Consider the following 9,219-nt stretch of genomic DNA (forward strand, 5'->3'; position numbering starts at 1 on the left):
ATGATTTGGCGAAAGACTTTGGTTTCCATTTTCCCTGGGGTAAATCTTGGAAGGCTACAAAGTGCCACTCTGCCTTCTTAATGCAATTCCCCTCTCAAGAACGTCTTGATGAGATGATAAGCTTTCCTGAACTTAAGATGAAGATGTCCGGTGCTAAGATTGTAGTTGTCCCATGGAGTTCTCGTGCTAAACCTAAATCTAGGTTGCATACTGCATGGATAGTTGCTGAGAATGTCCCTGAAGAATTACAAAATTACCGGTCAATCTGTGAGATTGGTTCCATGATTGGCGCTGTTGAGGAAGTTGATCTTATGTCTTTGGATTCCGAGGATATTGTGCGCTTTAAAGTCCATATTAAGAGTGTGGCTATGATCCCGCCAGTTGTAGAAGTGGCTGTGAAACCTTTTTTATATGACATATATTTCAGAATTGAATCCATTAGTGATGAAGGATGGAATGATGAAACAATTAATCTGGGTAAGAGAGCCTCTGTTGATATCCATGGGATAAATGATCCGGTGTTTGACAAATCTGGGAAAACCCCAGAAATGATGATGAAGGCTGTGATGAAGACCCAATACCTAATCTTAAGGTGGGAGAGACCTCCTCCCAAGGCAAAGAATATCTTAAAAAATCTGAAGCTTTCATGGAAAGTCCTAAAGATATTTCAGGTGATGCTATGAGATTGGAAGATCTTAGTGATGAGAAAGTTGATTTTGACCCTAATGAAGATGACTTGTTGAGTTCTCAAGAACTAGAAGAATTTGCAAAAGATATGGAGGAAATGCATACTGACTTTCAAGCTAAAGTGGGTGAGGTGCTTTCAATTCCCTTATCTAAGGAAGAAAAGCAGGATCCGGTGGGGAAAAATCAAGTGAGATCCTGGTGTCTACCTCCGAAGGTATAAGAAAGAGTTCAAGACTTGAGAAGAATGAAGACATTAAGGTGGCAGACAAGGCTATTTCTAGAGCTGAAGCTAAAGACGCCTTCCTCAATAAAGGTATGAACAATAATCCCTTCTCTTTACTTAATGCTAGTAATGAAAATTTGTTTGATATTTCTAATAGAATTGGAGTTTGTCTGGGCCCTTCTGTTTCCTCTGCCATTGCTAATCTTGATCTGATAAGAGACTTAGAAATGTCCAGAAAGATTCTGGCCATTCAGTCATGTGGAAGTAAAAAAAAGTGAGGAACCAGTTGAGGACGATATAGATGATGTGGATAGTAATGTCCATGTTGACTCTGAGAAAGATATTGATTATGATCTCTTGGATGTTATGGTCCTTAGAAAAGGAAGAAAAATCAAACATCGTAAAAAACAGCAAAAAAAGCTTCCCCCAAAATTAGGTATACACCTAATAAAAAGTGGGAAGCAGAGAATTTTGGTCTCCCCTGACCCTTTATGATGATAGGTCTCATTTGGAATTGTCAGGGTTTAGGGAATAGTTCTAAAGCTCAGTTTCTGAAAGAACTCATTAGAGATGAGAAAGTTGACTTTATTGGTCTGCAAGAAACCCAAAAGAGTCATTTTAGTGATTCCTGGCTGGCTTCGCTGGCTGGCAGCAAGCCTTTTGCTTGGTTTTTTGCCCCGCCTAATGGCAGATCTGGTGGTTTATTGGTAGGTTTTAATACTAATGTGTTTGATGTGCGTGAAAACGAAATTGGTGAATTCATGATTCGTACTTTGATTTTTCATAAAGAGAAAAATCTTATCTGGAACTTTGTCAACGTGTATGGTGCTGCTCAGAAGGAGAATAAATGTAGATTCTTGTGTGAGCTTTTCGTCCTTTTGCTCGAGAAGTCATGCTCCTTTGCTTGTTGGAGGTGATTTTAATATTATTAGAAAAGCAAACGAGAAAAACAAGCCGGGTGGTGTTAATAAGTGGAGCTTCCTCTTTAACAGTATCATTGAGCAGAATGGTCTTGTGGAGTTTGACTTGAACAACAGATTGTTCACTTGGTCTAATAATAGGATTGACCCTACTTTTGAAAAGTTGGATAGATTCCTGGCTAGTCCTGAGTGGGATCTTGCTTACAATAATATTAATGTCCGTGGTTTGAATAGATCCTTTTCTGTCATGTCCCTTTGTGCATCCAAGCGGATGTTGTCTCGACTGGCAGCAGAGTTTTCAAATATGAATTATGTTGGAAGACTAGGCCAGATTTTCACAAAAAGTGATAGACAATTGGTCTATTTCAGTGAAAGCTAAAAGTAGTATTGACATTTGGAAAACGAAAATTAAACGTTTGAAGCAAATGCTCAAAGGTTGGAATATTAATATTGAAGGGCAATATAAAAAAATGAAACGAGAATTGTTGGATAAAATAGATATGTTTGACAAAATCAGTGAAGTGGTTGGTTTGTCGGAGAATGACAGGATGGAGAAGCTTGACCTGGAATTGACTCTTAAGAAATTAGTTGATGAGGAGGGAATTAAGCTCAAACAGAGAGCTCGTGATAGATTCATTTTGGATGGCGACAAAAATTCTAGATATTTTCATTTACTTGCCAAGTGTAAGAGAAGGAAGCTTAAAATTGTGACTCTTACTCATGAAGACAAAATTGCTCAGGATGATGATGAAATAAATCATTTGGCGACTTCTTTTTACCAAAATCTGTTTGGTCATTCTCAAGAATCTAGTATGAATCCGAGTCATTTGGATATGAAAATGTTGGATGATACTGACAAAGAATACCTGACTAGACCGTTTTGAAAGGGAAATGTGCCCTTGGGCCATTTCTAAGTATTTTGGTGATTGAGTGCCAACACAAGTGCTTAAGTGTTAATCTATGCAAAGTGGTGGACAAAGTGCAAATCAAGTCAAAAGGTATGTTTCTAGACTTAGTACATTGTTTTATGGACTAATGTATTGTGTCTAAGTGCTGGAAACAGGAGAAATCAAACTGGAAAAGAGATGGCTTTGTTCAGCCAAAGTCTGCTCAGTCTGGGTGCACCGGACTGTCCGGTGGTGCACCGGACAGTGTCTGGTGCGCCAGGCTGGCTCTGGCGAACTAGCTGCTCTCGGGACTTCATCGGCGGCGTACGACTAAAATTCACCGGACTGTCCGGTGGTGCACCGGACTGTCCGGTGAGCCAACAGTCGGTCGGGCCAACGGTCGGCAGCGGAATCCGCGCGCGACGTGTGGCAAGAGCCAACGGTCGGGAGGGGCACCGGACTATCCGGTGTGCACCGGACAGTGTCCGGTGCGCCAACGGCTAGGAATCTGCAACGGTCGGCTTCGCCAAATAAGGAAGGAGATCCGCACCGGACAGTGTCCGGTGGTGCATCGGACTGTCCGGTGTGCCAAGCGACAGAAGGCAAGAATTGCCTTCCTGGATTGCTCTCAACGGCTCCTAGCTGCCTTGGGGCTATAAAAGGGACCCCTAGGCGCATGGAGGAGAACACCAAGCATTCCTTGAGCATTGTTGATCACTCACACTTCATTCTTGCGCACTTGTTCGACATTCTTAGTGATTTGAGCTCTGTTCTAGTGTGAAACTCGTGATAGTCTCTTGAGCTCAAGTCTGGGTCTTGTGTGTGCGTATTTGCTGTGATCTTTGTGTCTTGTGTGAGTTGCTCATCCCTCCCTTACTTCGTGCTTCTTTGTGAACATCTTTGTAATGGCGAGAGACTCCAAGTTGTGGAGATTCCTCGCAAGCGGGATAAAGTAAAGCAAAGCAAAACACCGTGGTATTCAAGTAGGTCTTTGGACCACTTGAGAGGGTTTGATTGCAACCCTCGTCCGTTGGGACGCCACAACGTGGAGTAGGCAAGTGTTGGACTTGGCCGAACCACGGGATAAACCACTTTGTCTATTTGTGTTGATCTTCTTGTGGTTATTGTGTTTTGCTAAGACTCCTCTCTAGCCACTTGGCATTATTTGTGCTAACTCCTAATCTAGTTTTGTGAGTTAAATATCAAGTTTTTACAGGATCACCTATTCACCCCCCCTCTAGGTGCTCTCAATTGGTATCAGAGCCATCCTCTTCACGAAAGGACTAATCGCCTGAAGAGATGGATCCTAAGGGCAAGGGGATTGTGATCAATGATAAGGAGAAGGAGTTCTTCGTCAACGAGCCGAAAGATGACAAGCCTACCGACTCGGGCTCGGGTCACAAACGAAGAGATGGGAAGAAGAAGAAGACGAGGCACATCAAGGAGATCGTCTACTACGACGACAGCGACGAATCCACTTCTTCCCAAAAGGACAACGACGACAACGACTACGATAAAAGAAAGACGGTTAATTCAAACTTTTCTTTCGATTACACTCGTATTCCGCAAAGTACAAATACTCATTTGCTCTCCATTCCACTTGGCAAACCTCCTCACTTTGATGGAGAGGACTACGGATTTTGGAGTCACAAAATGCGTAGTCACTTGTTCTCTCTCCATCCGAGCATATGGGAGATAGTAGAGAGTGGAATGAAATTTGATAGTACTGATAGTCCCATGTTCATTAACGAGCAAATTCACAAAAATGCACAAGCTACTACTGTTCTTCTAGCTTCATTGTGCAGGGACGAATACCATAAGGTGAGCGGCTTGGACAATGCCAAGCAGATCTGGGACACCCTCAAGATCTCACATGAGGGGAACGACGTCACCATGCTCACCAAGATGGAGTTGGTGGAAGGCAAACTCGGGAGATTCGCGATGATAAGAGGGGAGGAGCCAACCCAAACGTACAACAGGCTCAAGACCCTCATCAACAAGATAAGGAGCTATGAAAGCACGCGATGGACGGACCACGACGTCGTCCGCCTAATGCTAAGGTCCTTTACCGTCCTTGATCCACATCTTGTGAACAATATTCGTGAGAATCCTAGGTACACAAAGATGACGCCCGAGGAGATCCTTGGAAAGTTCGTAAGCGGGCGGATGATGATCAAGGAGGCGAGATACGTGGACAACGCGTTGAACGGTCCAATCCATGAGCCTCAACCCATTGCTCTCAAGGCAACGAGGAGCAAGGAGGCGCTACCTAGCAAGGTAGCGCAAGTTGAGGCGGCCGGGCTCAATGATGAAGAGATGGCCCTCATCATCAAGCGCTTCAAGACGACGCTTAAGGAACGCATGGGATAGCCTAACAAGAACAAGACGAAGGGGAATCGCTCATGCTTCAAATGTGGTAAGGTTGGTCATTTTATCGCTAACTGTCCCGATAATGATAGTGACCAGGAACAAGAGGGAAAAAAGAAAGCTTACAAGAAGGATAAGGGTGAGGCACACCTTGGCAAGGAGTGGGACTCGGATTGTTCGTCGTTCGACTCCGACAACGAAGGACTCGCCGCCACCGCCTTCAACAAATCGGCCCTCTTCCCCAACGAGCGTCATACATGCCTCATGGCGAGGGAGAAGAAGGTATGTACTCAAAATACTACTTATGCTTCTTCAAGTGAGGACGAGTCTAGTGATGATGATGAAATAGATTATTCATGTTTATTCAAGGGCCTAGATAGAACCAAGGTTGATAAATTAATGAATTAATTGATGCCTTGAATGATAAGAATAGGTTATTAGAAAAGCAAGAGGATTTGTTGTATGAAGAACATGATAAATTTGTAGAGGCACAAAAATCTCATGCTTTAGAAGTTAAAAGGAATGAAATGCTTTCTTGTGAACTATCTACTTGCCATGAGACAATTTCTAGCTTAAGGAGCATAAATGATAATTTGAATGCTAAGTTAGAAATAGCTAGTAAATCAACATCTTGTGTAGAAAATGTTATAACTTGCACTAGGTGTAAAGATTTTAATATTGATGCTTGTAGCAAACACCTAGCTTCAATTTCTAAATTAAATGATGAAGTGGCTAGTCTTAATGCCCAACTTAAGACTAGCAAAAGTGAATTCGATAAGCTAAAATTTGCATGGGATGCCTACACAATTGGTAGACACCCCTCAATTAAGGATGGACTTGGCTTCAAAAGGGAAGCCAAGAACTTGACATGTCATAAGGCTCCCATCCCTATCAAGGAGAAAGGGAAGGCCCCTATGGCAAATAGTATTCAAAAGAACCATGCTTTCTTATACAATGATAGGAAATATTCTAGGAATGTTCATTGCAATAATGTTGTTTCACATGCTTATGATTCATATGCTATGACTGCTTCTAGTTCTCATGTTGTGCATAGTAGAGATATGCCTAGGAAAAATATTCATCATGTGCCTAGAAAGAATATTGTTCATGTTCCTAGGAAAGTAGTGAATGAACCTTCTACAATATATCATGCTTTAAATGCTTCCTTTGCTATTTGTAGAAAGGATAAGAAGATATTTGCTAGAAAATTAGGGGCAAAATGCAAGGGAGATAAACCTTGCATTTGGGTCCCTAAGACTATTTGTACTAACCTTGTAGGACCCAACAAGAGTTGGGTACCTAAGACCCAAGCCTAAATTTGCCTTGCAGGTTTATGCATCCGGGGGCTCAAGCTGGATTATCGATAGCGGATGCACAAACCACATGAAGGGGGAAAAGAAGATGTTCTCTTCCTACGTCAAAAACAAGGATCCCCAAGATTCAATAATATTCGGTGATGGGAACCAAGGCAAGGTGAAAGGGTTAGGGAAGATTGCTATTTCATCCGAGCACTCTATTTCTAATGTGTTTTTAGTTGAGTCACTTGGATATAATTTGTTATCAGTTAGTCAATTATGCAATATGGGATATAATTGTTTATTCACAAATGTAGATGTGTCTGTCTTTAGAAGGTGTGATGGTTCACTAGCTTTTAAGGGTGTACTAGACGACAAACTTTATTTAGTTGATTTTGCAAAAGAGGAGGCCGGTCTAGATGCATGCTTAATTGCTAAGACTAGCATGGGCTGGTTGTGGCATCGCCGCTTAGCACATGTGGGGATGAAGAACCTTCACAAGCTTCTAAAGGGAGAACACGTGATAGGTCTAACTAATGTTACTTTCGAAAAAGATAGACCTTGTGCAGCTTGTCAAGCAGGTAAACAAGTGGGAGGAGCTCATCACAGCAAAAATGTGATGACCACATCAAGACCTCTGGAGCTGCTACATATGGACCTCTTCGGACCCGTCGCCTATCTAAGCATAGGAGGAAGTAAGTATGGTCTAGTTATTGTTGATGACTTTTCCCGCTTCACTTGGGTATTCTTTTTGCAGGATAAATCTGAAACCCAAGGGACCCTCAAGCGCTTCCTAAGGAGAGCTCAAAACGAGTTTGAGCTCAAGGTGAAGAAGATAAGGAGCGACAATGGGTCCGAGTTCAAGAACCTTCAAGTGGAGGAGTACCTTGAGGAGGAAGGGATCAAGCACGAGTTCTCCGCTCTCTACACACCACAGCAAAATGGTGTGGTAGAGAGGAAGAACATGACACTTATAGACATGGCGAGGACGATGCTTGGAGAGTTCAAGACCCCCGAGCGCTTTTGGTCGGAAGCCGTGAACACGGCTTGCCGCGCCATCAACAGGGTCTACCTTCATCGCCTTTTCAAGAAGACGTCATATGAGCTACTAACCGGTAACAAACCCAATGTTTCGTATTTCCGAGTTTTTGGGAGTAAATGCTACATTCTAGTGAAGAAGGGTAGGAATTCTAAATTTGCTCCCAAAGCTGTAGAAGGGTTTTTGTTAGGTTATGATTCAAATACAAAGGTGTATAGGATCTTCAACAAATCATCGGGTTTGGTTGAAATCTCTAGCGACGTTGTATTTGATGAGACTAATGGCTCTCCAAGAGAGCAAGTTGTTGATCTTGATGATGTAGATGAAGAAGATGTTCCGACGGCCGCAATACGAACCATGGCGCTTGGTGATGTACGACCTCAGGAACAAAAGGAGCAAGATCAACCTTCTTCCTCAACAATGGTGCATTCCCCATCTCAAGACGGTGAACAGGTTCATCAAGAAGAGGCGTGTGATCAAGGGGGAGCACAAGATGTTCATGTGATAGAGGAAGAAGCACAACCGGCACCTCCAACCCAAGTTCGAGCGACGATTCAAAGGGATCATCCCGTCGACCAAATTTTGGGTGACATTAGCAAGGGAGTAACTACTCGGTCTCGATTAGTTAATTTTTGTGAGCATTACTCCTTTGTCTCTTCTATTGAGCCTTTCAGGGTAGAAGAGGCCTTGCTAGATCCGGACTGGATGTTGGCCATGCAAGAGGAGCTCAACAACTTCAAGAGGAATGAAGTTTGGACATTGGTGCCTCGTCCCAAGCAAAATGTTGTGGGAACCAAGTGGGTGTTCCGCAACAAACAAGACGAGCACGGGGTGGTGACAAGGAACAAGGCTCGACTTGTGGCAAAAGGTTATGCCCAAGTCGTGGGTTTGGACTTTGAGGAGACTTTTGCTCCTGTGGCTAGGCTAAAGTCCATTCGTATTTTGCTAGCATATGCCGCTCACCATTCTTTCAGGTTGTTCCAAATGGATGTGAAGAGCGCTTTCCTCAACGGGCCAATCAAGGAGGAGGTGTACGTGGAGCAACCCCCTGGCTTCGAGGATGAACGGTACCCCGACCACGTGTGTAAGCTCTCTAAGGCGCTCTATGGACTTAAGCAAGCCCTAAGAGAATGGTATGAATGCCTTAGAGACTTTTTAATTGCTAATGTTTTCAAGGTTGGGAAAGTCAATCCAACTCTTTTCACTAAGACCTGCGATGGTGATCTGTTTGTGTGCCAAATTTATGTCGATGACATAATATTTGGTTCTACTAACCAAAAGTCTTGTGAAGAGTTTAGCAGGGTAATGGCGCAGAAATTTGAGATGTCGATGATGGGCGAGTTGAACTACTTCCTTGGGTTCCAAGTGAAGCAACTCAAGGACGTCACCTTCATCTCCCAAACGAAGTACACGCAAGACCTGCTAAAGCGGTTTGGGATGAAGGACGCCAAGCAGCCCGCAAAGACTCCGATGGGAACCGACGGACACACCGACGTCAACAAAGGAGGTAAGTCCGTTGATCAAAAGGCATACCGGTCAATATTAGGGTCTTTACTTTATTTATGTGCTAGTAGACCGGATATTATGCTTAGCGTATGCATGTGTGCTAGATTTCAATCCGATCCTAAGAAGTGTCACTTAGTGGCGGTGAAGCGAATTCTTAGATATTTAGTCGCTACGCCTTGCTTCGGGATCTGGTATCCAAAGGGGTCTACCTTTGACTTGATTGGATATTCAGATTCCGACTATGCTGGATGTAAGGTCGATAGGAAGAGTACATCGGGGACGTACCAATTCTTAG

The sequence above is a fragment of the Zea mays genome, chromosome 10 (genome assembly GCF_902167145.1).
Source record: "Zea mays cultivar B73 chromosome 10, Zm-B73-REFERENCE-NAM-5.0, whole genome shotgun sequence".
NCBI lineage: Eukaryota > Viridiplantae > Streptophyta > Magnoliopsida > Poales > Poaceae > Zea > Zea mays.